Here is a 27,924-nt window from a genome sequence, read left to right as displayed (position 1 = left end):
AGAAAATATTTTTTAAACTATTTACCAAATGAATGCCTTGCTTTAACTGAAAGGTTTGGGTCCAGGTTTGGTTTTATGAAATTTGTGGATGGTGATTCCTAGATAAAATAGTGACCGTTCTACCCTTGCGTGCCTATTTTACACTGTATCATTATGCTGTTGGGTAAACAAAACTTGGAGGTGCTCATACATGCTGACACAGATCACGGATTTTTACACTTTGAAATGTGTGAAGGAAGGGCAAATAAGTTAAAATCATTATCATCTGTAGTTTATGCAGAAAAGCAAGGCCTCTTCTAAAAACCCTCTGATATCTTTCTTAGGATGACATGGAATATCTTCTGGGAATATTTAACACAGGTCTTATAAATTTCTGTTTAAAAAATCTGTTTCCTTCCATAGAAAGTAAAAGGAGCTGGCAGGATGTATAACTCACAGTCTGTTGTTCAGTTCTGAGGTCTCTGCACCCAGGGGGATGGTTGCCAGTCACAAAAATAAGTATTTATCAGAGGATTCAATACCAGCATGACCTAACTAAAGCCTACAGAAGCGGACTCTTTGAAATTCCACAATGTTCTGTTCATATGTAACCCAAAAAAATATTATCAGGTGGAAGTCTACTGAGAAGACAAAATTCTTTCCCCAAACCAGGTTAAATGTTGGCAATACAGCCTAGGAATGACCTATCAGTTAAAAGGCGGAAGGAAAAGAATACCCATACATATCTGGGTTATATACAAATAATATATGTGCCAGAATCCTATTTATCTTTACCCACATCTAGTTCACAAAACTCTCAATAAGGTAAGCAGGATTTTTCACATACGTGCACTGGATAATAAATCTAATGATAATCCTGCAATTGAATACAAGCGGAGACAATCCCAGGTGCAATCTTTGGATCTCGGTTGGAGTCTTAACCATATGGCTTCTGACCTCCTAGCAAAAACTTTTTTATTGCATACTTGCTCAAGAGAGCATTGGAGCAAAGCTCAGAGGCAGAATGCCCTTGTTTTGTTAGTGACATAGAGCTCCTAAATGTGCAAATATCTTAGACGAACAGGGTGCAGGATAATAAAGGAGCAGAAGAAAGCTATTTTACAGGCATATATATATATATATATAAATATTTCTTAGCTAGCCTTAAATTGATGACAACCATTCACACGCAAAAAAGTCATTGCTCAATGGTTTGGGCAGGAAGCTTCACAAAGTTAAGCCAGATCAGGAATCTGTGCCTGGTTCTGCTGTCTCCCATCATGCGTGGCTCTGCATTAGCAGGGATAGCTTTGGTCTTCACCCACTGGTAATTCTGCCCACCAGGCATGGATGGCAGCAGAAAGCTATTCCAGCAGCCCAAGGATGTGTTCCCTGAGTCACTTTCTCACCCCTGACACAATTGAACAGGCAGTGCCTCTGCTAGTTACCTCGTGTTTTATCAGTGCCTCTGGCTGATAAATCCCATAGTTGTTTGTGTCACAGAACTAAAGCTATAGCACCTTCCTACTGCTGGTTTTTAGCAGCTTGGCTCTGAATGTGTGTGAGTATGAATTACGTTTTCTCACTTATTTGGATAGCACCTGGCACAGTCAGACTCAAATCTGTGTGCTCTTTCAAACATCTGTTAAATAACTGATAATTCCAATGGTGATATTCACCTGGAATGGAAAAATATCTATTTATTTCTGAGAGGCAGAAAGATCTTACCAGGGGACTGAATTCCTATTGTTCCTCCCATGTTATTCTATATAATTCTTTTCCAGGTGTTGTACCTATTTTTTTCAGGAGAAAGATATATTTTTTTCTTGAAGCCAGCTAAAAACTTGGATTTTTTTTTCAGTGAGTGATGTAATCTCACTTTTGACATATATGGTATTACGAAGAAATAATAATATGATTTCATATCCCATTAAACTGAAAATAAATGTCTACTATATGCAAGAAGAGCCATTTTAGAACCATAACCACAGAAATCTTTCATTTGCTTGAAACAAGATGATGTCAGTTGTGCCACTATCTCAGCACCGGTATTAACCTGGCCCTGGTGGCAATGCCTCAGTTGCTAGGCTTGAGAAACCTGCATAAAATCTTCCAGAAAGAGCTACTTCTGCATGAATTCCTTCTCTCTTATGTTACTCTGTCTGGAATACCAATAAGGCCCTTTAACTAAATTTCCTTTTGACTTAAACATAGTGATGGATTGAGTTTATAAACCCTGAGCATTACAAATACATTCAAGTACTCTTTTAGTGCCAGTCAGATAATCCCACTTACAGAGTGCATAGCAAAAGCCATTCTGTTTGCCTAATGGTTTTATTTATATTTTTAGTAATTCGAGGTCATTTCTGAATTGTCTGCTCCTGCCTTACAATGATGAAATGCAATTTTAAGGCTTTCCCTGAGCTAATGATTTTTAAGTGCACTGTATGTGCATTGTATATGTAGAGGAAAAAGTTATTATAATGAGGCCTTGATCAACTTCAGTTACTCAGGACTTGCATTTATTGAAACAACATGTTCTATTTTCATCAAAGAACTTCACGAGGGTCTGTTGTTTCCTTAGCAACAACAACAATGAAAAGCCCGAGCATTATCTAGAGTTAATCTCTGGCCAATTTGGTTTTGTTTCATCATGGTAAATTAGAGTTGTGGCTTGAATTGATTACTAAAACCAGGGACTTGAGGGCAGAGTCAGTTGTTGTTCACATAGGAGCTCCGTCCACACCAGAGAAAAACACCTGGCTTAAGTTACTGAAGGGAAACTTAAGTTACTGGAGTGTAACTGAGAGAATAATCCAATCAATTAACCAAAAGGATGCAGAGGAATTTTTACACCTTGGTCTAAACTTTCACTCTAATTTACATGGTTTTGCATTAGTCATACGTTTTTCAAAGCTATTTACATGAAGTAAAAGATATTTGGTCAGTGATCCAACTCGGCTGCTCCAGAAAAAAAGTAACCCTTAAACCCATATCAACAGCAGGCTGCATACACAAATTAGAACAATCTCAGTCCAATGAGTTGAAAACTTCTTCTCTGGTTTACTCCCTTAACATACAAAGAGTAAATAAGTCAAACTGTGCCTCAATACACTATTTATTAGAGTCCAGTTATATTTTACAGTTCTCCGTGACTGTGAAACAAATAGTTTGGGGTAACATCCCTACAGATAGAGACAGTCTTAATATATAGAAACATTAAAATGCTGTCGGGGAAATACAAGGCCCTCAAAAGCTAAAAGCACATACTTCGTGCTCTGTTCAATAGACCAGATCAATTTCTTTTACTTGGGCCACAAAGTCTCCTGGATACCTTTCCATGGTTCTTATTAAATGAGGACACAGTCAAGATCTGGGTATCTTTTATCACTGCAGTGTGATGTGCCAGCTCTGATCATTATATAGCTGTTGCTTTCTTTATGCCCTCAGTATCAAGAAAAAGTATCAGGTCCTCATTTACCGAAGTTATTTTTCTCATGACGTGTGGCTGAGCACACCCAGGAAGATGATAAAGGCAATAGTCAGAAGCTTCAGAAGCTCATTGGCAACTGAGGCTCGGTTTCAGGTGAACCTGGACTTCACACCACCTTCTCATGTGCATGTGCAGGGTAGGTTTAATTAGTGGTACAGCTTCCAGAGGTGAACTAAGAAATGCAGCTTTCCCCATTCAAAGTGCAATTGCTGTTCTTGTATTCACGCAAATTCACCCTTAAGCCTGCATAACTCTTAAAAGCAGCACGTAAGGTCAGTGATTGTGCAGAGCAACAGGGGGTGATTTTTAGTTAATGCCACTGCTCCATTTGCAGTGGTCTTCTAAAATGACTGTGTGATTGCCGGTATGCATTCTGCATTAGACTGACCTACTGTCCTTCCCATTATATGTCTTCTTTCAAGCTACTACTTATTTCATTTCTTTTCAGATAATTTCAGATGTTCCTGTTGAAAAAAATAGCCATTAGCTGTCTGCCATATACAGAAGCACAGCAACCAAAGAAATCTAGCAATGACAAAACGATAATGCCAGTGAACAAAAGGTTACTATTTACAGTTTAAATCTCCAGGGGGAAAGAATACATGGAGGAGTTGAAAGCAGGCTGGTAGGAAGGAGAAAAGTTCTTGCTGAATGGTAAAAAATTCATTGTTGCTCCTCACTTGTGTGTTTGCACTTCATTTCGAAGAGTAGTATCCTACTCTGTTGATTCTGAGCTCAATTAGAAAAGAGAAAATTCCAGAATGGTATTAGGTTTTATGCAGAAGAATGATTCAGGTAATTTATTATCCAACAGGCCACAGGCCAGAGGTGGAATTGTTTGCAGTGCAGAAAAAAATAGGTCTAGCTTGCCACTACATAGCTGCTCCTGCAAGCTAAAAAAAAACTCAAAAAACCTCAAACTTGCACCTCCTGAGTTGCAGTAATTCTACATATAGTTTGTTCCAAACACAACGAAGTATCACTGTTGCACAATGTGTGACATTAAAAATCACAAGTTGGGATTTCTGTCAGTAGAATCTCTGTTGAAATCCAGCAACCTTTGCCAAGTCTCATTAAGAAAGGATCTGACCCTTTGTCTTCTCTTGGCTCACAACATGACTTTGCAGCCAATATAGTTGCAGTGGGTTGACTTTGGCCAGCTGCCAGACGCCCACCTAACCACTCTCACCCTCCGCCTCCTCAACAGGACAGGGGTAGAAAACAGGACAAAAGAGATCATGGGTTGAGATAAAGCAGGATAAATACCTTATCAATTACCATCATGGGCAAAACAGACTTCACTTGAGGAAGATTACTGTTATTGATTGCCAATTAAAATAGAGCTAGATGGTGAGAAACAAAGACAAAATTAATACAGTATCTTCCCTCTAGATCCCACTTTTTCCTAGGCTAGATTTCATCTATTCATTCCACTTCCTCTACTTCTTCCTCCTCCCAAGAGACACTCAAGAACAGAAAATGTAGCATGCAGTTAGTCCATAACAGCTCCTCTCTGCTACTCCCCCTTTTCTCCATTGCTAAGAATTAGTCTGTTCATGCCTCCTCCACTTTCGCCCTGCTCCAGCATGGGATCCATCCTATGGGACATGGTCCTTCAAAAGCCACACAGGCATGGGTCCTCTCAGTGTGATGCAGTCCTTCAGGACAGGCCTGTTCCAGCATGGGCTCTCCACAGGCTGCAAGGAAATCTCTGCTCTGTTTCTCGGAGCACCTTCTCTGCCACTTTCTTCTCTCACATTCCAGTTTTAATAATTTGAATAATTTTTACTTGTGTGCTACTGTATTTTCTAAGCCAGATTAAAGGATTTTGTTTTATTACTTACTGATCCAGAAAGTAAACTCACATGAACTTTATTAATACAACCAGGATCTCGAAAAAGAAACACTTTCATTCATGCTTTAAAAAGTACATTCAAGACATGCAATTACTTACTAATTATTTTTTTTTAAAATCTATTGGATTTGCTTATTTTTAGGTGCTGCAGAGGTTTTTTTTCACTTTTTTCCTGGTCTTGCAAAGATGACTGAGCACTGGCACAGGTTGCCCAGAGAGGCTGTGGAGTCTCCATCTTTGGAGATATTCAAAAGCCAACTGGACATGGTCATGGACATTTAGCTGTAGGTGCCCCTATTTGAGCTGGGGAGCTTGGACCCAATGACCTCTAGACATCCCTTCCAACCTCATTCATTCTGTGGTCTTAACATGGTGCCAAGAAGGTTTTGTGTGGAAGTAAGTTTAACTGACTAGAGGTGGAAATGACTCACTTGTTACATAAAATAGACATACTGAACATCTACATACAGCAAAATACCTTTGGCAGGAGAGCGATTCTTTGTTATTGTGAACACAGTAAATCTGAGCAATGGAGGATAAAAAAATGCTCTTGTAACACTGCAAATTGCACCAAAGGGAATAAAACACAATGTCTAGGGTTAATTTTACATGATTTCAAAATTTATATCAGTAGTAAACTAGTCTCAATGATTTTCTCCTTCTTCTTATTGTCAACTACAAAATCAGGTGTTGGTAATGTTAAAATTGAAAAATCTTTTTGGTTGATAGGTAACATTAATGGGGGAGAATATGACAGAAATATGATTTCTTTTCAAAACCACTCCAGTACTTCTGTGTAGCTGACAAATATAATTTTTTTCATTTGAAATCATTTTGTGCAGAAGTACAGAACGAATTAAATCATTACAGATTAAAGCTATCTCTAGTACTACAATTAAAGCCAAAATATTCACAATGCTTAAAAAATACTCTCTTTAGTGTTTAATTTCATGCAGTGACATTAAAGTAAGTAGAGTACCTTGCTGAAAGGCGTTTCAGTTTAAAACTCCTATTTTTTTTTTAAATAAATAAGTCCATAAATAAATGAATGTGTCCACCTGCTGTGTATGATCATGATAAATTTGGACTTCATTCATGGCGTTACAGTGGAGGTTTCATGCACATTAAGCTGAATTAAGATCTGCAAGTTACTAGGCTTATTTTCCTAGTTTAATTGTGCTTTATTAGGCTGGAAGGGTCTAGCCCTGATCTCAGTGCTTTGGGGTAGACTCATATAACAATACAACTGTGCCCAATTATGCATTTTTAAGTTGCTGACTCCATATGAAAACCAGAGAAGTTAAAAAGAATGAAAAAACCTTTATGCTTCTGTAAATAAGATGGTGGTTAGTATTATTAAGTTATTTTGCCTTGAGATAGCAGTAACTGGGAGACAAACAGACATGATCAAAGCACAGAAATCGAGCAGCCTGTTAATGTTAGCAGAGGAGTGCCTTAGGGATAATTTCAGTGGGAATTTCCAGAGGTAAATGCAAGCTATTATCATGGCATTTCGCTGATGGAGTAAAGGAAATTATTATTCATCTCTAAAATAACACTTACTTCAAGGATTAAAATATGGGAAAAAAGGAAAAATACAGGAAATAAGGAAAAATAAGGTAAATAAGGACAAATAAGGGAAATAAAGAAAAATAAGGAAAACAAGGAAGAATTTGCCCAGAGAAGCTGTGGATGTACTACCCCTGGCGGTGTTCAAAGCCAGGCTGGATGACACTTTGAGTAACCTGATCCAGTGGAAGGTGTTCATGCCCATGACAGGAGGGTTGGAAACAGTTGATCTCTAAGGTTCTTTTGTACCCAAGCCATTCTATGATTCTGCAACTCTGAAAATATTAAAGCTGCTTCTTCTTTTTTTTTAATATTTTATTTTTTTTAAATATACTTCCTGAAGAAAAAGGACCTCTCTCCAAGATATACACAGCAATGACATCTACGAGAAAAAGGATTATATTACTGTTAAATGTAGACATTATACTTTCAGAAATTGAACATTAACAAAGAAAAAAAAAGAAATAAAGAGCTTTATGCTGTGGCTCTAATTCAGGAAAACACACACCTGCTTCATTTGATTTCAAACAAGAATTTAAATACAAACTCAGTTGGACACCAAACGCAATAGCCTTAACTGAAGTGCAGTAAGATAAATCTTTTCCAGAAGGTCATATGGGTTTCTCTAACACTTAAGAAAAAGAAAGCAGTGAGCCCCACAGGTGATTCCTAGCACAAGCCTTTACCGTGAGCTGAACTGTCCCTGAAGTGCTTATCTTTATAAGGGAGGCTGAATGACTAAGAGATTGCTCAGGTGAGCAAAGATCTCTGCCCTGATCTCCCAGTGCCAAGATAGACATCAGAGCCTCTGAAGTAATGTGGAGATCCGGGTGCATTCTCAATACAGAGACCAAGAGGCTGGCAGGACAGACCTAGATTTAGTTCTCATTGAAGGATTTATCTCACCTAACTTTAGATGTTTCAGTCACTGTAAGCTCTGTGTGTAGCCAATGGAGAAAGACCAGCATTTTTAGAAAAGGATCCATTTATTTGCTTTAGATACGTGCTCTAGGATGAGATATCATCATAGAATCTTAGAATGGAAGGAGCCTTAAGCATCACCCCGTTCCACCTCCCCTGCCATGGACACAGACTGGATCCTTCCACTGGATCAGGTTACTCAAAGCCTGATGCAGCCTGGACTTCAACACCTTCACAGATGGGCTTTCTATGACTTCTGGGCAACCTGTGCTAGTGTCTCACCACCTTCACATTAAAAGGTTTCTTCCTAATATCTAATCTAAATTTCCCCTCTTTCAGTTTAAAACTGTTACCCCTCATCCTATCCCTGTAATCCCTGACAAAGGGCCCCTCTACAGCTTTCTTGTAGGCCCAGTTTAAGTACTTAAATAACTGAATCAAATAAATATCCTCCTTTCTTCTCCACTGGGTAAGAAGGAAGCGCAAAACTGCTTCTATCATTGTTAATATCTGCACTAGATATCGTTGGATGAATTGTGCTTCAGGCATCACATAAGGATGGTCTGGGAGACATGATGCTGTAGTTCTTGACATGATGTCCAATAGCTGTGCTGTGATAGCAGAGAGATACCTGGCTCCAAGCCTGTGCCTTTCGAGAAAACCTCCTAAATCAGTGTGTCAGTAAGCAGTGCATCATCTCCACCTTTTGTCAATGATTCCCCCAAACAATTAATTCTGTTTCTAACTAGAGTTTGCTGTCAGGCCTAGGCAGTAAGGAAGGAAGGAGCTGCACTGAAGGATAAGGTTTTCCCTCAAATCTGTCTCTGTTACTTTGCATCCCATTTTAGCATTTGTTATGCTTCTGTCGGAACATTTTATCATCACAAGTATGTTACCAAAAAGTAGATGTAAGATCTTACTTTTTGATTTATGAGACATTCATCTCATAGACTTACCAATGAAAACTGAGGAAGAAGGAGAATCTTTATGAATAATATTCACTACACTACTTAAGATTATCCCAAATTAGTTCTGGGTTGCCTCCAACGCCTTAGCCTTTGAACTACACCTAGTCCTGCCTCCTCAAATGATTCTGACCATTTTTATTCTGAATAAACATTTAGCCTTCTGAATTCTCCTATTTATTCACTTTCCTTTCTTCTTGCTTTCATTAGTTCTCTGTCAGATAAGAGCCTATTTATTCTTTTTTCTCCTTCTGTATCAACTACTATCAAAGTACTATTTTTTTTTCTATTGGAGAAAATACCGAAATCCTGTGGCAGCTCCCTTTTCACTCTCATCTTGTATGCATTGGTTTCCCTTCAAAACTTCCTCTATTCTACATCATTTTGTGTCCTAGATTCTACAGATTGTTGGCAGTTGCCTCCATTTATAACTCTTAATCTTCCCCTGTCACACTTCTAAGCTGCTATTTCAGGCTTATCTCAGTCACCTGTCATTCACTCCAATCCCCTGACTTCAATTCACTTCCTTTTTTTTAGTGAGTCTACGTAGACACTCATCATATAAGTTTTCTATTTAACAAAAACGCAAAAAGAAACAAATACACAAAGGACTAAACTCTGTTCTGCTATATCTATCCATTCTAAATTACTTAAATGGAGAAAAGTTGTTTTAACTGTGAGAAGAACTGACATCCCAGTCTCAAATGTATCTGCTGGAGTACTTTGAGAATGGTAAACGCAGATGAGATCAAAAGGCTGAGTGGAGAAGAATACATAACTAGGTACCCACGCTCTGTTTTTCAAAATCTCAACAGACAGCGGTGCTTTGCAAAGCAAACGCAGGAAGGAAAGAAAAAAAACTTTCTTGAGCAATAGTTTGGAAATTGCATGAAATGTCATAATCTTTCCTACTGTAAAGCTGGCTTAGGAAGAAAAAAAATTTAGATGTATTAATGAAAAAATAAAATAAAATCAACTACAGAAAAATTTTAAGCACCCCAAATCTCTCCTCAACACTTTCCTGCCCACAGTTTAATGTAGACTAGCACATCATGCAGCATGGCAAATGCTGTTAAAGTATTAGTCACCTGTTAATGAACTTGCAGGTCTTAGCACCTAATTCATTACATCACTGTGAATTGGTTTAAATGCCATACTAATAAAAATAAGCAAGTTAATACATGAAAAGGCCGCATACTGAACAAAATACTTCCGAAGTGGTAAATACTCTGTCAATCTAGGCTTTGGAGCACAAAAATAAAATTATTTTCTTCTAATAGCCTTATTGTCATTCAGGGAAACAGTATTCTGAGTGTTGTGTTAACACTTAAAAAATCATGAGATTGACTCAGCTTAGTGAAAATAAATCATTTTGTAAAATATCATTCAGTTCTTTCCTGCTTGTCATCTCAAGGCCATAGCACTGCTATTTGCAGTAGTTACGGTGGCAGTCAAGACATAGAGACATTTAACAAATGAGCTTTCTATGCTCTGACAGCAGCTTTCCTGAGTGCTTTTGAGTTCTGCAGGAGGAAAAGGTGCACAACAATGATTTTGCTTTTCCGCCTTTGGACCAGAGAAGGGCAACATAGCTGGTGAAAGGTCTGGAGAACAAGTGCTATGAGGAGCAGCTGAGGGAACTGTGATTGTTTAGCCTGGAAAAGAGGAGGCTGACGGGAGACCTTATAACTCTCTACAACTGCTTGAAAGAAGGCTGTAACGAGGTGGGTGTTGGTCTCTTCTCCCAAGTAACAAGTGACAGGATGAGAGGAAATAATAGCATCAAGTTGCACTAGGTACTTAAAGATTTAAGGACTTGAGGTCAGACATTAGACCAAATATCTTTACTGAAAGAGTGGTGAAGCATTGGACTGCTGTCCAGGGAGGTAGTGGAGTTACCACGTAGAAATGGCACTTTGGGATATGGTTTATTAGACATGGTGGTGTTGGGCTGACAGTTGGACTGGTCAGTTAGAGGCCTTTTCCAACTCTAATGATTGTATGATTCTGTGATCACATGTGGAAGTATCATCCTACAGAGCAAAAGAATCCACCACCACTCCACCCCCCAGTATTTATGAAACAAAGCAATATAGAATCCAACACAGCAGGATATCACGTTTAACACTATGCTATGTTGGCTGGCTGCCAATGAAGACATTTTCTCACACACCTTCAGCTCCCTACAGTGGTTCAGACCTCCTATCCCCCACACTAGTTTTGTGCTTTCACTTGTGACAGAATGGTCAATGGAATGAATTACAACCTGAAATTACAGTGTATCCATTAGAATAATAGTTTAAAGCATCCTGTACACAATTTTCAGTAACAGACAAAGTCAGATCAGAAACCTAAACCATCCAAACCAGATACACGATATAGTACAAGAGGTGTACAAAACCTAATAGTAGTGTAAGTTTTATTACACACTGAACTGAAAAGGTTCTTGAATCATTCTCAGGATTAGTACACTGACGGTGGATTTATTATGTTGAATGTATTTCAATCAAATGGAAATTGAGAATACCAAATACGGATTGCATTCGTCTTGCAGCTTATACTCAGAAAAAATACCAGTATACAGTCAATGTCCTAAGCCTCACTGCTTTTAGAAGTCGGGATATACTCTACAAGATCTTGAGTGTCGGTATAGGTATTTTCTATATTTACGTGCCACATGTTTCTTCCATGTCTCTAGTCAGAATTGATGCATGTCCATACAGGACTATGCCAAAACACTCTCCACGATATTTAAAAAGTCATGGCAGTGACATGAGTACCTCATGGCAGTGACATGAGGTACCCATCGACTGGAAAAAAGGAAATATCATTTTTAAATCATTACATCCATTTTAAAAAAGGGTAGAAAGGAGGAACCAAGGAACTACTGACCTTCCAGTCTTGTCTCTGTGCCTGGGAAAATCATGGAACAGATCCTCTAGAAGCTATGCTAAGGCATATGGAGGACAGGGAGGTGATTCAAGACAGACAGCATGGCTTCACCAAGGTCAAAGCCTGCCTGACCAACCTAGTGGCCTTCTATGGTGAAATAACTACATCAATGGACAAGGGAAGAGTTATGAATGTCATCTGTCTTAATTTCTGTCAGGCCTTTGACACAGCCTCCTACAACATCCTTCTCTCTAAACTGGAGAGGTATTGATTTGATGGATAGACTATTCAGTGGATAATGAACTGGCTGAATGGTCACATCCAGAGAGTAGTGGTTGATGGCTCAATGTCCAACTGGAGATCATTGACAAGCGGTGTCCCTTGGGAGTCCATATTGGGACCAGAACTGTTTAATATCTTCATCTATTACATAATGGCATTGAGTGCAGCATCAGCAAATTTGTAGATAACACCAAGCTGAGTGGTGTGGTTGATGTGCCTGAAGGACAGGATGCCATTCAGAGAGACCTGGACAAGTCCTTATGAGAAGCCCATACAAACCTCATGAAGTTCAACACAGACAAGAGCAAGGTCCTGTAACTGGACCACAGCAACTCCCAGTGTCAATACACCTAGAGGATGAAGGGATTGAGAGCAGCCCTGTGGAGAAGGACTTGGGGTGCTGGTGAATGAAAAGCTGGATGTAAGCCAACGATGTGCGCTTGCTGCCCAGAAAGCCAAATGTATCCTGGGCTGCATCAAAAGAAGCATGGCCAGCAGGTCAAGGGAGGTGATTCTGCCCCTCTATTCAGGTCTGGTGAGACCACAACTGGAGTCCTACACCCAGCTCTTGAGCCCTCAGCACAGGAAAGACATGGACCTGTTGGAGCAGATCCAGAGGAGTGTCACAAAAATTATAAGAGGAATTGAACACCTTTCCTGTGAGGATAGGCTTTGAGAGTTGCAGTTCTTCAGCCTGGAGAAGAGAAGGCTCTGCGGAGATCTTATTGGGGCCTTCAGTACTTAAAGGGGGCCAATAAGAAAGATGGGGGCAGAATTTTTAGTAGGTTCTGTTGCAACAGACAAAGGGTGATGGTTTTAAACTGAAAAAGGGTAGATTCAGACTAGGAATTTTTTTTTTACAATGAGGGTGGTGAAACACTGAAATGAATTGCCCAGTTAGGTATTGGAGACCCCATCTCTGGAAACAGTCAAGGCCAGGTTGGATGGGGCAACCTGATGTAGCTGAAGATGTCCCTGATCATTGAAGGGGGATTGTACTGGATGACCTTTAAAGGTTCATTACAGCCCCAACTGTTCTATGATGTTATGATTCTGTAATCAGAGTCTACATTTATATAGGAAGATTCAGAGCACAAGATACCGCTTTTATTTCATCCCTACCTATGGCAGTCATGGATGTATGATGAGTATTGTGGTAAGCGGTGGTTTGAAATCTTTTCTTAGCTTCCTTTCTTGGAGACTTTAGAAATCATTTATGGAGGTCACCCCTCCATCCTAAAACACAGATTAAACCCCACTGTTGTAAATTGACCAAAAAGATGGAAGGAAATAGAGACACAATTACAAAGGCTAGACAAAAACATGCAGAGACAAACCATTTTAAAATCAGTCTGCAAAAAAAAAATAACACAAGAGAGAGAAAAATACTCGTCATTCCTATGAGACTTCCTGAAAAAAGCTCCACAGCAGAAAGCAGAGAGACACACCATTATTCCCCTGCAGCAGTCAGAAGTCAGACAGCCATTTCCTAAACAAGGAGAAGGCATTAAAAATCAGGTTTTTTTTGAAAAGGAACACAGCTGGGTTATGGCAGAGATTTAAAGGAACATTTTTAACTCAGATTGGTTCCCTCAGAATTTAGGGCTTGCGAAAACAAGCTTTTACAAAACTGTATGATGACATTTATTTAAGTCATCAATGGAAATAATTAGGTTTTAAACAAATATAAAGATATTCCCTAGTGCTGTTGGCAGCTTAAGTTTCCTTGGACACCAAAATTGATTTTAAACAAAAACGCAGCTAACCTCAATATCTAAAATGGGTGAAGTGAAGAAAAGGAACAAATCCAGCTGTGTACAGCCTGGCAAAATGAAGAACTGTTTAATTTCTTCAGTCTTCCTGAGGTAAGAAGTTGATCTCGGTCTTACTCAAATCAGTAAAAAGATTTGCAGTGATTTTTAGGGCGCTGTTCATTAATCCTTCCATTATTATCATAGAATCAATCACAGAATCTTAGAATGGTTTGGTTAGAAGGAACCTGAAACATGATCCAGTTCCAACCACCTCCCCTGTCGTGGGCAAGGACACTCTCCACTGGATCAGGTTGCTCAAAGCCTCATCCAATCTGGCTTTGAACACCTCCAGGGATGGGACATCCATGATTTCTCTAGGTAACATGTTCCAGTGTCTCACCATCCTCACAGGTAAACATTTCTTCCTAATATCTAATCTAAATCTCCCCTCTTTCAGCTTAAAAGAGTTACCCCTCATACTGTCCCTGTAATCCCCGATAAAGAGCCCCTCCCCAGCTTTCCTGCAGAACCCCTTTAGGTACTGGAAGGCTGCTAGAAGGTCTCCCCAGAACCTTCTCTTCTCTAAGATAAACAACCCCAGCTCTTTCAGCCTGTCCTCATAGTTTAGGTGCTCCAGCCCTCTGATCATCTTTGAGGCCTCCGGACTCACTCTAACAGACCCATGTCCTTCCTGTGCTGACTATAGTTTATAATCTACAGTGGTTAGCAATTATTAGTTGTTTATTCATCAAACATCAAATTCTCTAAGATATATCCATGTTTAAAAAAAAAGTTAACTTCTAATATCCTTCTAAAAGCTTCATGTTAACTCCTGTTTTTGCCAGAGAAGTTTTCTGAGGTTTCTTTTTCTGATAATTCAACACAGAAATAAAACATAAACCATATTTAATACCATATTAAATTGCTTGTTCCAAACATGAGGATTTTGGAGACTAATCCATTCATGAAAAATATTACAAGATAAATAACGACTTATATGGATTTTGGTTAACACACCTCAAAATGAAAAAAAAAAAAAATTACTATTTCTCCAGTCCCATGCCAGAGATTTGCTAATGTAAATTTCAAAACATGGGCACAGTAATGTGTACAGATTCTTTTGATCTGCAGTCTCAGTACATTTGCTATGTTTCAAATCTTAGCATCTAAGCTTACAACAGGTGAAATCAGGAAAGTGATGGGGAATGAGACAAGCAAGACGTCCAGGAGCTGACAGTCAAGCATCAATTCAGATCATGATGCTCAACAATGCAATGAGTACTTTAAAGTGGAAAGTTAAAAGCACAGTACAAGAGCTTCAGCCCACTTCTGTAAGTATTGCCTTCTGCATTCTCACAAATAGAGCAAATCCTTTAATGCTCTTCATCCATTTGCCAGTTTCCTAACAAAAAAAAAGCAGTGATACCCCTCACTTTGCTGCCGGGCTTTGCTACCACTGTGATTGCTTGAGGCCTTTTTCTATTCTCAGTACAAAAAGGCAAAATGAAACAGCGACAGAAGAGTTGCTTCTGAAGTTCTCATCTCCTTCAAGTATGTATTGAAAGAAATCTCTCCAAGAAGAAAAGGCATTTCTCCCTTATTCATTGTGAGATAGAGTCTGAAGAGTTTTTTAAAAGAATTCCATGTTGAGGATTACCCGAAAATGTTAGTCCTCTTTTTTCCTTCTGTCTAGTATTTCTAAGGAATTATGAATATGCACATGTAATTATATACATACACATATAAAAAGAAATTTTAATTATAAAAGCCTTTTAAATACAATTAATTATAGTTATACTTTTGGTACTTTTTTTTCCTTTAGGTTGTTTTTCAAGGGTAAGAGGACATAGCAGCCTGCACCTGTGATGCATGGGTACAGTGATACTGAATCTAATAGTCTGCTACCCTCAGAAATGGCTCCTGACTTTATGTCATCTAACTTTAAAGGCCTAGCTGGAGACTCCTGACTCCTCGTAAGACTAGTGAAGGGGCAAGGCATCTGGAAGACATCTAAATAGGGAGCTAAAAGCATCTCTATGTCACGGGTTCTAATTACTCTCTGGTGCTAACTCTTCCCACGGCTATATAAAGAACTTCATCTTTCAACCTAAAACAAATAGCTAAAATATTCTTACTGTAAATGCTGAAAATACCTTCCCAAACATCAGTCCCCACCTCTCTTTCCTACTTTTGGAGAAGATTAGATTAGCCAGTTAAATGGCTCCATATCATTTACCAGAAAAAAAAAAAATGAAATAATTTACCCTCCTGAATCACAGAATCATTAAGGTTGTAAAAGACCTCTGAAATGATCAAGTCCAATCATCAGCCCACTACCACCATGCCCACTAAACCTTGTCCCAAAGTGTCACAACCAACTCTGAGCTAAAGTGTATACTTATTCAGTGTGTGTTCTATTCAGAGACTGATAAGAGAAATAATCCTTACAGTAAAGATAACTTGGTAGACATAAAGATTTAGGAGGCAGGGAAGGGGAGTGGGTGGGGAGGGTTGTAAATGGACATGTATTGTTTTAGGGGATCTTTTGAAAAATTATTCCTACACTCAAGGCCAGGCAACATCATTACATTTATCTTATCTGCCTTCAGGAGTAATAGAAAACATAGCTACAATTCAGCAATTCATACAGAATGCCTATTATTTCTGATAAGACTAGAAGTTTGGAAGCAGTTCTGTAAATTGAACTCATTTATATCTTGGTTTATAGTAGAATGATTTGGGTTGAAAGGGACCTTAAAGCCCATTCAGTTTCAAGCTCCTTGCCATGGGGCAGGGACACCTTTCACTGGATCAGGTTGCTCAAAGCCTCATCCAACCTGGTCTGGTCTGATGAGGCATCCATGACCTCTCTGGGCAACCTGTTACAGTGCCTCACCACCCTCACAGGAAAAATTTTCTTCCTAATATCCAATCTAAATATGAATCTGAATATGAGCCAGCAGTGTGCCCAGGTGCCCAAGAAGGCCAACAGCATCTTGGCCTGTATCAGAAACAGCGTGGCCAGTAGGAGCAGGGAAGTCATCCTTTCTCTGTACTCAGCATTGGTGAGGCCACACCTCAAATACTGTGTTCAGTTTTGGGCCTCTTGGTACAAGAAGGACATTGAGGTGCTGGAGTGTGTTCAGAGAAGGGGAATGGAGATGGTGAAGGGGATGGAGAACAAGTCTTGTCAGAGACAGCTGAGGGAACTGGAGTTGTTTAGCCTAGAGAAAAGGAGGCTGAGGGGAGACCTTATCACTGCCTACAACCACCTGGAAAGAGGACGTGGTGAAGAAGATGTTGGTCTCTTTTTCCAAGTAACTAGTGATAGGACGAGAGGAAATGGCCACACGTTGTGCCAGGGGAGGGTCAGATTGGACGTCAGGAAAAATCTCTTCACCAAAAGTGTATCAAGCACTGGAATAGGCTGCCCAGGAGGGTGGTTGAGTCACCATCCCTGTGACCCACAAGGACAAGAGGCAGAGATTTAGAGATATCCCCAGCTGCTTATAGAAGAGCTCATCAGCTGCTCCTTCTTGGCTGGGTGGTCTGTAACAGACTCCTATCACAAAGTCCCCCTTCTTGTGGGCTCCTCTGATTTTAACCCATAGGCACTCAGTCCCATCCTCACCGTAATCCAGTTCAAGAGTATCAAAGCACTCTTTAACATAGAGGGCTACCCCGCCTCCTTTCCTACCCTTCCTGTCCCGCCTGAAGAGTTTATATCCCAACATAGCTGTACTCCAGTTATGTGAGTCATCCCACCACGTTTCTGTGATGGCAACGACATCATAGTCACCTTGCCCTACAACAGCTTCCAGCTCCTCCTTCTTATTGCCCATGCTGCGTGCATTGGTGTAAATGCACTTCAGCTGGGCTGATGAACCTTCAGCCCTCGTAAAGGGAAGAGAGTACATTCTCGATTGACTGGTCCTTGGAATAACTAATTCCACAGACCTAGTTTCATCCTTACTGTCCCCACTTGTACTCGCCCTCACTTGCCCTGTGGCGGTGTACTGGTGGTCCTCTCCAGCACACCATTTATCAGTCGCCGGTGTCCCTCTTCCAGGCTCATTCCCAACTAGCCTGGTCTCCTCCCCTTCCCCCTTCACATCTAGTTTAAAGCTTTATTTAAGAGCCTAACTAGATTTTTAGAGATAACTTTAGTCCCCCTTGGAGACAAGCATGACCCATCCCTAGTAAGAAAACCTGGGGGTGGGTGGGTCACCCCATGATCAAAGAAGCCAAAGCCTCTCTCCTCACACCAGGCTCGGAGCCAGGCATTAATCATCTGTTTGTCCCTGACCTCCTGTTCCATATTCCTTAGTATTGGGATAGAACTAAACACCACTTGTGCTCCAGAGCCCTCCATCATCCTCCCTAAAGCCCTGAAGTCTCTTTTGATGGCTTCCAGCTTTCTGCGCTGTAAGTCATCATTACCTATTTGAAATACTAGCAGGGGATAGTAATCCGTTTCCTTCACCAAGGAAGGGAGTTTTCTATTGATGTCCCTCACTGATGCCCCCGGTAAGCAGCAGACCTCCCTGTGGAGCGGGTCCGGTCTGCAGATGGGTCCCTCCACTCCTTTTAGAAGGGAATCCCCTAAGACGATCACTCTCCTCTTTTTATTGACAGAGGATGTTTTTAGGGCCCTCTGAGGATGCTGGAGCCTAGGGAATGTTTCTAGGCTGTGGGGAACATCTTCTTCTTCCTCTTCTTCTTCCTGGGGGATAGGTTCCTCCTGCAGCGCTTCATATTGATTTCTGAGGGCTATCTGGGGGTTAGTTGTCTGGGTGGGGGGAGCAGGTTTCCTGCGCCGGACAGGAACTTGCTGCCATCCCCCATCTCTTGTTCCCCCTGCCTCACAGATTATAGGATCGAGCTGCTCCACCGCATTGGCTCCAGCAGCCTGCTGGGTTTGTGCGAGGGCACTGCTCCAAAGACCTATGTCCCTCTCACATTCCCTGATAGTCCTTAACCTGTTCACCTCCTCCCTCAGCTCTGCCACCATGTGAAGGAGTTCTCTGACTCGCGCACAGCTCCCACAAGTGTAGCCGGTACCAGAGGCACGGGCTGGTGTGGGAGGGGGGCACTGCCTACAGCCCAGGGTCTGCGTGGCTGCATGGACCCACTGCGGCTCTGTCTGGGTAGCAATATCCATCCTGCTCGCTGCTGCTCCCGGAGCAGTTTTAATCTTCTGCCTGGTAGCCACCATGGTCCGCTGCCCCGTCTGATCCGCCACCAGCCTCTGCCTGAACCCTTCCTGCTCGAACTGCCGCTCAAACTGCCCCTTTGTAATAACGTGCCCCGCACTTCTTTGCCTCGCTCCTCTTCGCCGTGCTCCCAAAAGACCGTTTAAATCTCCCGCGGTATCCGCCGGGACCGCCCCCTCCCGTCAGGCACCGCGCGGGACCGTCCGCTGCCGCGTGTCAGGAGCCGAGCACCGCCCGCCCCGTTCCCGCTTAGGTTTTCCTAGGCTTTTCCCGTCTCAGGGAAGTCCCCCACCACCTCAGATGGCCACCCCATCGCAGTACTCACCGTCCTGCCGCTGGATGTCGCCGAAAAAAGAAGAAGACTAAGTGCTCAGGAATGTGGTTTAGTAGTGGATAGTTTCGGTTAGACCTGATGATCTCAAAGGTCTCTTCCAGCAAAGCATTCTATGATTCTATAAATCTCCCCTCTTTCAGCTTAAAACCACTACCCTTTGTCCTATCCCTACACTCCCTGATAAAGAGCCCCTGACCAGTTTTCCTGCAGGCCCCCTTTAAGTACTGGAAGGTTGCTAGAAGTTCTCCCCAGAGCCTTCTCTTCTCCAGACTGAACAACTCTAAGCTTGCATACATAGTATTTAAATACCAAATTAAGCAAATATGTATTTAGGGTTTTTTTTTTTTTTTTTAAACCTAGTTCATGGATATATTTAAGCTATTAGCATCTATTCCAAACACACATTTATGAAGTTCATAATATGTTTATTAACAAAACTGAGGAGAAGCAGAGCACTTGCTGCTTGCTGTAAAGTAAAAATTTCATATTAAATGTCATTTTTATACCAGAGGGACCATAAAACACCCATGAATTATTTTTACATAGAGAATATAAAAAGCCCGGACTTCTGCCCAGAAAATCTTTATTAAAACCAGAAAAATGCTCATATCTAGCAGCTGACTCAAAATTGCAGGGTTGAGCCAGCTATGAATTATTTTTAACACATTGGAGGAGGAAAGTATGAGACCGTATTCAGAGATTAACAGCTAGACACAATGCCTGCATTCAGTAAAAATACAAATTGCCCTATCCGAAGAGCCAAAGACATCCAACTCATAGAATTGTTTCAAAAATCTTTCCTAGTGGAGTTCAGATGCCAGACTTCAGAAATCTCTGTGGCTGGGCTAAGCAGAAGAGAGCAGCGCAGCACTTACCAAATCTGTTTTCCCTGTTACCATGCTTTCTAAGTACAGCAGCCATCTCTCTACTCTTCTTGTTTAGACAGATTTGCTTTTCACAGAGTTTTCAGACCTCACCTACAGCAAATTATGAAATTACACATGGACAACCTGCATGTAAAACATCTGTCGGTCATTTCGTGGTCATCACTTCATGTCACTCCCCGTGTTTTCTTCTTCATTCCTGTGCTTATACATACTGCATTTCTTTCCCACCCAACCCTGAGGAATGGACCCCTCCAGCCTGTTTCCTGCAGAGGGAGCGGTTGCTCTGGGATTAGCCTGTGTTCACCAGCATGTCCATCTCTCCTACACAGAGGAGAGGCCTCATGTGATAGTTGTTAAAGGGAAAAAATAGCAGCAAGTCCCTTGCCTTTGCTTTCCTATTGATCACATCTGGTGTAATAGGGATGGGAGTACCAAGTCCACATGTATCAGCATCACTGGTCTTCACTCCTACAAGGCGTTTCTAGCCAGTTTTTCTACAGAGCAAGATGTCTGCATTTTCAAAAGCCACTAGTGGTATTAGGATCTCTGTACATTGCCCAGCTTACTTAAAAGGTGTTTGCTCTGAGAGTAATGTACTTCCATCCTTGGACCGCATTGCCTATTATTTAAGGTATCTCACACACTAAGTAGCAAAACCAATGCAGTCGTATTCAGAATCTAGTCCTTTTCCAAAAGAGGCTAATAATTTTAATAATGAGCATCAACTTCCCTGTGTTACCCACACAGACACGTGCCAGTCATTCTTTCTCTCTGCCCCATGTTAGAGGGAAAAGCCTCAAGGCTAGAAGGAAGAAGGTCAGAACACAGAAGAAATCAATCACTAGATGTGTCACTTAAATATCTCATCTCCTAAACCTCCTGAAGATTGCCTGCTGACATATGCTGATTGTATTTGGTCACAGATGCTAGGAGACTCCCTGTACTTTGTAAGGCAGCTCTCTGCTTTGCTACTGGCCATGTTACACGCAGTTCCTGCCAAAATTGTCCTATGAAGAATCAGAAAGCAGAAAGCCTCCTAGGAAGTACATGATACATAAAGGCTTTGCAGCAGGGTGCTGTCATGTTTTCTTTAAAAATCAATGGCGAGATGCTATTTGACTTTGCTGGTGACAGGATGTCAGAGCATGTACACGAAGTCCAAGTTTGAGTGCTGTTCAGGTCTCAATTTCATTCCTCATGAATAAGTAAGATACTAGGAATTTTTGAAGTTCTAAAACCAGCTTTGCTACTTCAGTGTCATCTCATGTCCTTGCAAGAACGCCTTCTGTATTCTGAGGTATTTTTGAATGGTTGTTATTTAAACCTCATTCTCCTCATCCTCACTCTGACGCAGTTTATTGTAGCATTATCTTTTGATGGTAGCTGAAATGACTCAAGGTGGCTATGTTACACAAAGCATCTCCAGGGTAACAAAGCAGGAAGCCCCAGGCTGGGGTGCTGGCATTTGAATCTATGAGTCAGCTCCAGGTTCAGGCATCTCTCTGTAGATGCCTACAGAACTGTCCACGCTTAGTGGAGACTTAGTCAGGGGGTTCAGAAGAGCAGTCCAGTGAGCAGACGAAGGGACACCGTTCAACTGCCTTAGTCAGTCACCTCTCATATCTGCAGGGCCCATGCAGATACCTCATGTATCAAGGAGAATTTCAAATGGCCTATGTTTTTTAAAAACCAAATTGAGCCCTAACTATTCGGTATAGGATAAAATGCATAAACATCCATCTCAACTGAGTGTATTATTAGCTTTCCTTGGACTGTACTTCACACACAGGTGGACATGTAGCCATGTATGTTTATATATGAATCTGGAGCAGAATCCCACCTTATTACAGTGTTTGCATGTATGAAACCACGCTCTTTGGAGAAAAGAGGATAGCAAACTCAGAATTTAATCTCTTAGTCTAAAGTCAACATGTGCTTGCATTGATTGCTAGTGTTTACGATAGTCACCCACTTACTAACTTAGGAAGGCAAAAATAAAACCCCAGAATTAGTATTTACAGGCAGAACATTGAAAAAAATCACATATGTTTTCCTTTTTACCTGCTTTTGGACTTTGTTGATTTACACAGGGTTGTGTGCCTACTTTGTTAATACACATTATATATGTGTGACATATATGCAAGTACTTTTAACAACGGTTAAAGTCACCTCAAAATTTGAAATCATCTTGAACACTTATTTAAATAAGTATCCACATCCATAATTAAACATCATTTCCATTCTTTCTGCTTGACATCAGCTTACCCAGGTAGTCACTGATACTTTTCAGACACTCCCTCACAGAGTATTTGAAAAGGATTTCATTATCTTGTCTGGCTTTGAGACTGTTAAAGGTAAAGAATGTGGAAACAGTGTTCCTGGCTTTGAACATAAATTAGGGTAACAGGCAGGAAAAAATAATTGGAAAAACAAACAAACAAACCCCAACCCAACAAAAGGGTGGCAAAGCATAAACAATGAAACAATGTGAAGGTCTTTTCAATATAATGCAAAGCTGTTTCTGTGTCTGCTCAAAAATGCCTGCTTCCATGAGCAGCAGAACAGTCCTGCTTCTGGCTGCATGTGTTTGCGGCCTCTGTTCCCAAAAACTCTCCAACACCCCAACTCCATTTCCCCACAATCCCTGCAATATCTCCAAGAAAAGCCCAAGGTGGTTGACAGCCACTCAGTCGACACGTATGAGCCAAGACACATAACAGCCAAGCCTGGATCCATCACTATTTGTGAAAAGTTTTCAATGTGGGCACTGATTTGAGTCTTTTCCATCCACTCAACATTTTCACAGAACCCCCAGGAATGTAGCTATTTTGAAATTTTTCACATCTCTGCCAGGTTAAGTGGATGCAAGCCAACAAAAGCCTGACAGGCAGAGACAATGCAATCACAGAAGTCTTTTGCTCACAGGAAAGCAAGAAAAAACAGGTTTCAAAGTTATTTCCCAAGTCAATGGGGAGCAACTTCTTTTTCACTCATCCTGGAGGATGTGCAAATTGATAGTAGTACACCTCTATGAGTGAAAATACATTATATACATGAAATATGAACCAAAACTTTTGTTTGATGGTGCACTAGTGTCGCAGAAGAAAAGCTGTGTTAAATTAAATGGCCACAACATAAATGCAGAGTTTGCTGAGACATTGCTCAGGTATTTGTATGTCATCCAGTAGTTTATGGATTTTTCCATGGGGAAAGGTAAAGAACATAGACTTACCATACCTATCTATGGAATCAAAATAAAAACAGTTACAAAATCAGAAAGCAAACAGGTAAAGAGACAGAGATGGAGAACTAGAGGGAAACCATTGCTTTCTTGTTGAAGGCAGACAGGTAAAAATCAAAGTGGATTTATAGTCAGTTGAGATAAGTCAGTGTTAACAAACAGTATTTCGTTACTACTTTGCTATTTATTAGCAAAGAAGAGAAAAGAAAGTTTATTTGAATACAACAGGAGTCAGATAGTAATAAGCAACAGCCCTGCTCACAGAAAGCAATTCCCTGTCATGGGAAAGATTTTCTTGTTCCTTTGTAAGGGAGAATAGTGCCATGACCTCTAAAAAACTGCAACAGTCAGCAACTGCCATAAATATTCAGTGGCTCTGTGGTCACAGTGCTTGTATTGGATGAAGAAAACTCAGAGGCTGGTACAACTCTGTGGGTTCCCTCATACTGTACCACTGAGTCTACTAGTACTCCTGGGATCTGCCTCTGCATTTTTGCCTATTGATGCAGACCTAAATTGTTCCTGTTTAAAGTTTCATTGAAAGCGTGTTGGAAATTTGCTTTAAATAATTAGTATTATCTTATTCATTTTTTTTTCCTGTTTCAGATTTTTAAAAACGTGGCTATTCTCAGCCCACTTTCTTCTTCCAGAGGAACTTCCTCTAGGCTTTCCTGGGGACTACATCCCTGGTCTTGCGTCTCACTTTATGCTCTCTCTCCTGTTTTCAGATACATGCACACCTTTGCTTAATAATTCCAAACAGGAATTTTGCACATCATGCTCCTTTACAGCTAGGTGGCAGAATAGGTGGCAACAGGGAGAGGCTGACCAATTAGGGTGGAAATGGAGGAAGAAGCAGGGCAAGGTAGATGCTACTCACCATGTGTGATGGTTTAGCCCCAACCATGGCTTGACTGGCAGAGAAATCCAAGCAGTTGTTATTCCCATCCCCAACAGGGAAATGGGAAAGGGAGATGAAAGAGAGACTTCTGGGCTGGAAGCTAAAACTAAAATAGCTTTAATGAAATAATAATAGTGACAATGATAGCAATAAGGAAAATACTATTAGCAAGAAAATAATAAAATATAAAAAAAAAACCAAAATTGAGCCCCCTTGATGACTATAGTCACTACTGATGCTGCAGAGGAGACACAGGGAAATTGCCTGGCCTTTGCAGCAGATGGGAACTGGACTCAGCAGATGGGCTTAGGAAGGCATGGATCTGGGACAAGGGGCAAAAAGGCAAATGGAGTTCTTACTGGACACTGGCCGTTGAAGAAGAGAGCTTGACCCTTGCGCTCTTTCAGTTTTACACTGAGTATAACGTATATAGAATGGAATACTCGATTTGGTAGTTTTGGGTCACCTGTCCTATCTGCCCCTCTCTGCGTGTGGGAGCATTTTTTGCTTCTTTGACTTAGAGCATTCCATAAACTTGAGGATGACCTTCATCTCCATAGGGACACCGATGGAGTGCATAGCAATGTCCTGGTACTTTGATGATAATCATAAGTTTTGTTATCACTTCTAGAGACAGGCACTGTCTGAAAAAAACATGTACTTTCAGAAAATTAAGTTACTTAGATGAGGCTTAGCTGAAAGTTGGAAAATCAATACTGCTTTATCTCAAACCAGAATGCTGTGTTAGAGATTGCTAAGCAAACAACACGAACAGCCCACAGGACACAGTTTCAACACAAGCAGCAATTCTGACCTATGGAAAGGCTCTTCTGGTTAGTTTTTTGGGGTTGTTTGTTTGTTTGTTTATTTTATTTTATTATTCTCTTGCGGCAGGAAAAGAGGGAAAGTCTTAACATAGTTTTTTAATACCTTAAATGAAAGTTTCATCACCTCTTTATCTGCACTCCTTATATGAACATGCCATGCAGTGTATTACTTGTGTCAGGTTTGAAGCAAAGATAAACCAAGATATTTCCAAAGTAAAATAAGCAATGAAGAATTTTTGCAATTGCAAACACATTTTCCTTTTGTTTCCCTCACACAATTCATCTTCCATTGTGGCTATTTTGTGATTTATTTTCATACCTAAAATAATTACCTGCTGTCAAGCTCATTGCTTTACTGTTTGTGAGATCTACAAAAGACTTTCTGAAAATGAGCTTTAAATAAGAGCCCATGACAGGGAGTTCTTTATTGGGGATTGCAGGGATAGGATGAGGGAGAAGAGTTTTTAGTGGAAATAGGGGACATTTGATGAGGCATTAGGGAGAAACTTTTTACTGTGAATCTGATGAGGCACTGGAACAGGTTACTCAGAGAAGTCATGGATGCCCCATCCCTGGAGGTGTTCAAGGCCAGATTGGATGAGGTTTTTAGCAGCCTGGTCCAGTGGAAGGTGTCCCTACCCATGGCAGGAGGATTGGAACTGAATGGTCTTTAAGGTCCCTTTAAACCCAAACCATTCCATGATGGAATTCTACAATTTCATGAAGTAAAACCTTTAATTAGAGAAGAAAAACAAATTAAACCTTTAATTAGAGAAGAAAAACAAATTAATTTTCTAACCCTGAAATTACACTGCTCAACAAACCACAAAATGATTTCAAGGAAGCAATCAGCCAACATGTGGTGACCTTTACTTACTGATGATTTAATGACTTTGTAAGCACAGAATTTACTTTCTAGTAAGCAGTCAGCTCTTTGGAAGCATATCAACATGAAAGAATATGCTTCCTTCGAGTTATTGTTGGAACTCATCTTTCTGTGACGAGAACTAGGCAACATGAAAAGAGTATAATAGAGGTTAGCTGAATTAAATGGCTGTGAGCTTGCAGAACTTTTCTTTATCCCAATTAACCATTTCTTTCAAGGGGATGTTGGCTGTGTTGATTGTATCCAGAAATGTCTGGATTTGCTCAGCAAAGAGTCACATGGACCTGTACTGCAGGCATAAAAACACTGGGAAAAATGAAGTTGTTGTTTAGTAAATAGTCTGAGTAAAGGCAGATGGCGATGAACAGAAACTAACAGAGTTTTTTTCTTTTTAGTAATGAAGAAATTACAGATTTTTCTATTCGGGTCCCTCTGAGAGGTTTCCTCCTACACCCATGAAGACACCATGACCCTCTCATCTAAGTCTCCATTCAGTACGATGTGCATGAATCTGTGCATGACGGCTTCATCCCAATGATATCTTATTACTGGAGTGTCTTCAGCAACAGATTTCCCGAACAGCTGGCAGACAGAGTTCCGCCAGCAGAAAGGCCCAACTAGAGATTACGTTACAGACTCTTATAGTAGTCTTTCATTACTCATTAAATATTTTACTGAAGCCAGGCACTTCTGCTTCAGAAGACTCTTGTGGTTTATCCTGTACTACTCCAAAGGGAACAACACTGAGCCATTTAAGCAATGAATATTTTGAGAAAGACACTTCACCTCAGCTCATGGACCATGAGTGAGTGATTTTTCATCACAAGAGGAGTCCATACTAAGCACCGTTGTCATCTATTTCCATATGTACTGCTGCAGGATAAAGCACAGCCTGGTAACATCTGAAGGGACTAATCCATGGCTTATCTGCACAGCAGTTATATATGGTAAAGAAGTCGGCTCTTCTTTCCACTGGTGCAAGCCCTCCACAAGACTTAGTGAGGTACTATGTGATAAATTTGGACAGCACAGATGTTTTCTTTGCCTGAGAGTCAACAAGCAAAAGAAATAGAAGCATCCCACTGCCTGATAGAGCTGTTTTTATTACGGCTGCCTTCTCTACCTTGAGGGAGAGTCTCAGTACCGTGTGCTAGGCAGTGCTACGAAAAAGTCTAGCAAAGGAGAGACTTCACGGCACAATGGCTTTAAATAAGCCAAGAATTGTCAACACTTGATTTAAAAAAAAAAAAAAAAAAAAAAAAAAAAAAAAGCAGCTATCTCAATCAACAGAAAAAGCAATGTTTAAAGGAAAGCAACAACTCTGCAACAATACCTCAGAGGACATCCAAAGAATGGAGAGGAGTCCCCAGCCCATGGGAAAAATCACCGTGACCTTGTGATCAGAAATGTGCAAAGATTTTGGCTGTTGGAGTACTACAGTCCTCTGAGATAATGATAGCAGTAGAGAATCATAGAATCAATACGGTTGGAAAAGACCACTAAGATCTCTAGATGCTAAAATAATGAATTCAACATGTGTTGGGGAAAATACCCCCACTGCCAGAATCTTTCAATATCTTTTCTCAACATGCCAGAATCTTGCCAATTTTGAACATATTGTTCATCTTGTCTCTATCGTCACATTTGGAAGAAAAACTCAGATCCCATTCTTCAAATCATCAGAAATCTTGTCCTAATTTCAAGTCTAAATTGACGACTCGTGTACAACACTCTAATCTCACGCCAATACTTCCTCAAAAAAAATCATGTGAGACTCAGACAGGCTCATACAGCATCCTCCTGTATTATAACAATAACATATGATGAATAAAAAATTGCATTTATAATATAATTTAGAAGACTTTGTCTGCTCCTTTGCCATTTATTAGGACTCTTAAGTGCATGCAAAGGAAATGCAATTGATG

General features: G+C 40.6%; 1 long non-coding RNA gene across 1 annotated transcript in view; it reads left to right on the top strand.

The window, feature by feature from the left end:
- LOC128854021 (uncharacterized) overlaps positions 1-26,690 on the top strand; it is a 97,101-nt gene extending 70,411 nt beyond the window's left edge. The window contains exon 5 of the long non-coding RNA XR_008452935.1: positions 26,395-26,690. This is a non-coding gene — a long non-coding RNA (uncharacterized LOC128854021). The remainder of the gene's footprint in view (positions 1-26,394) is intronic.
- Positions 26,691-27,924: the final 1,234 nt, after the last annotated feature.

The sequence above is a fragment of the Cuculus canorus genome, chromosome 1 (genome assembly GCF_017976375.1).
Source record: "Cuculus canorus isolate bCucCan1 chromosome 1, bCucCan1.pri, whole genome shotgun sequence".
Lineage (NCBI taxonomy): Eukaryota > Metazoa > Chordata > Aves > Cuculiformes > Cuculidae > Cuculus > Cuculus canorus.
Note: the sequence above shows the minus strand (reverse complement) of the source record. Positions and strands in the feature narration are given on the sequence as shown.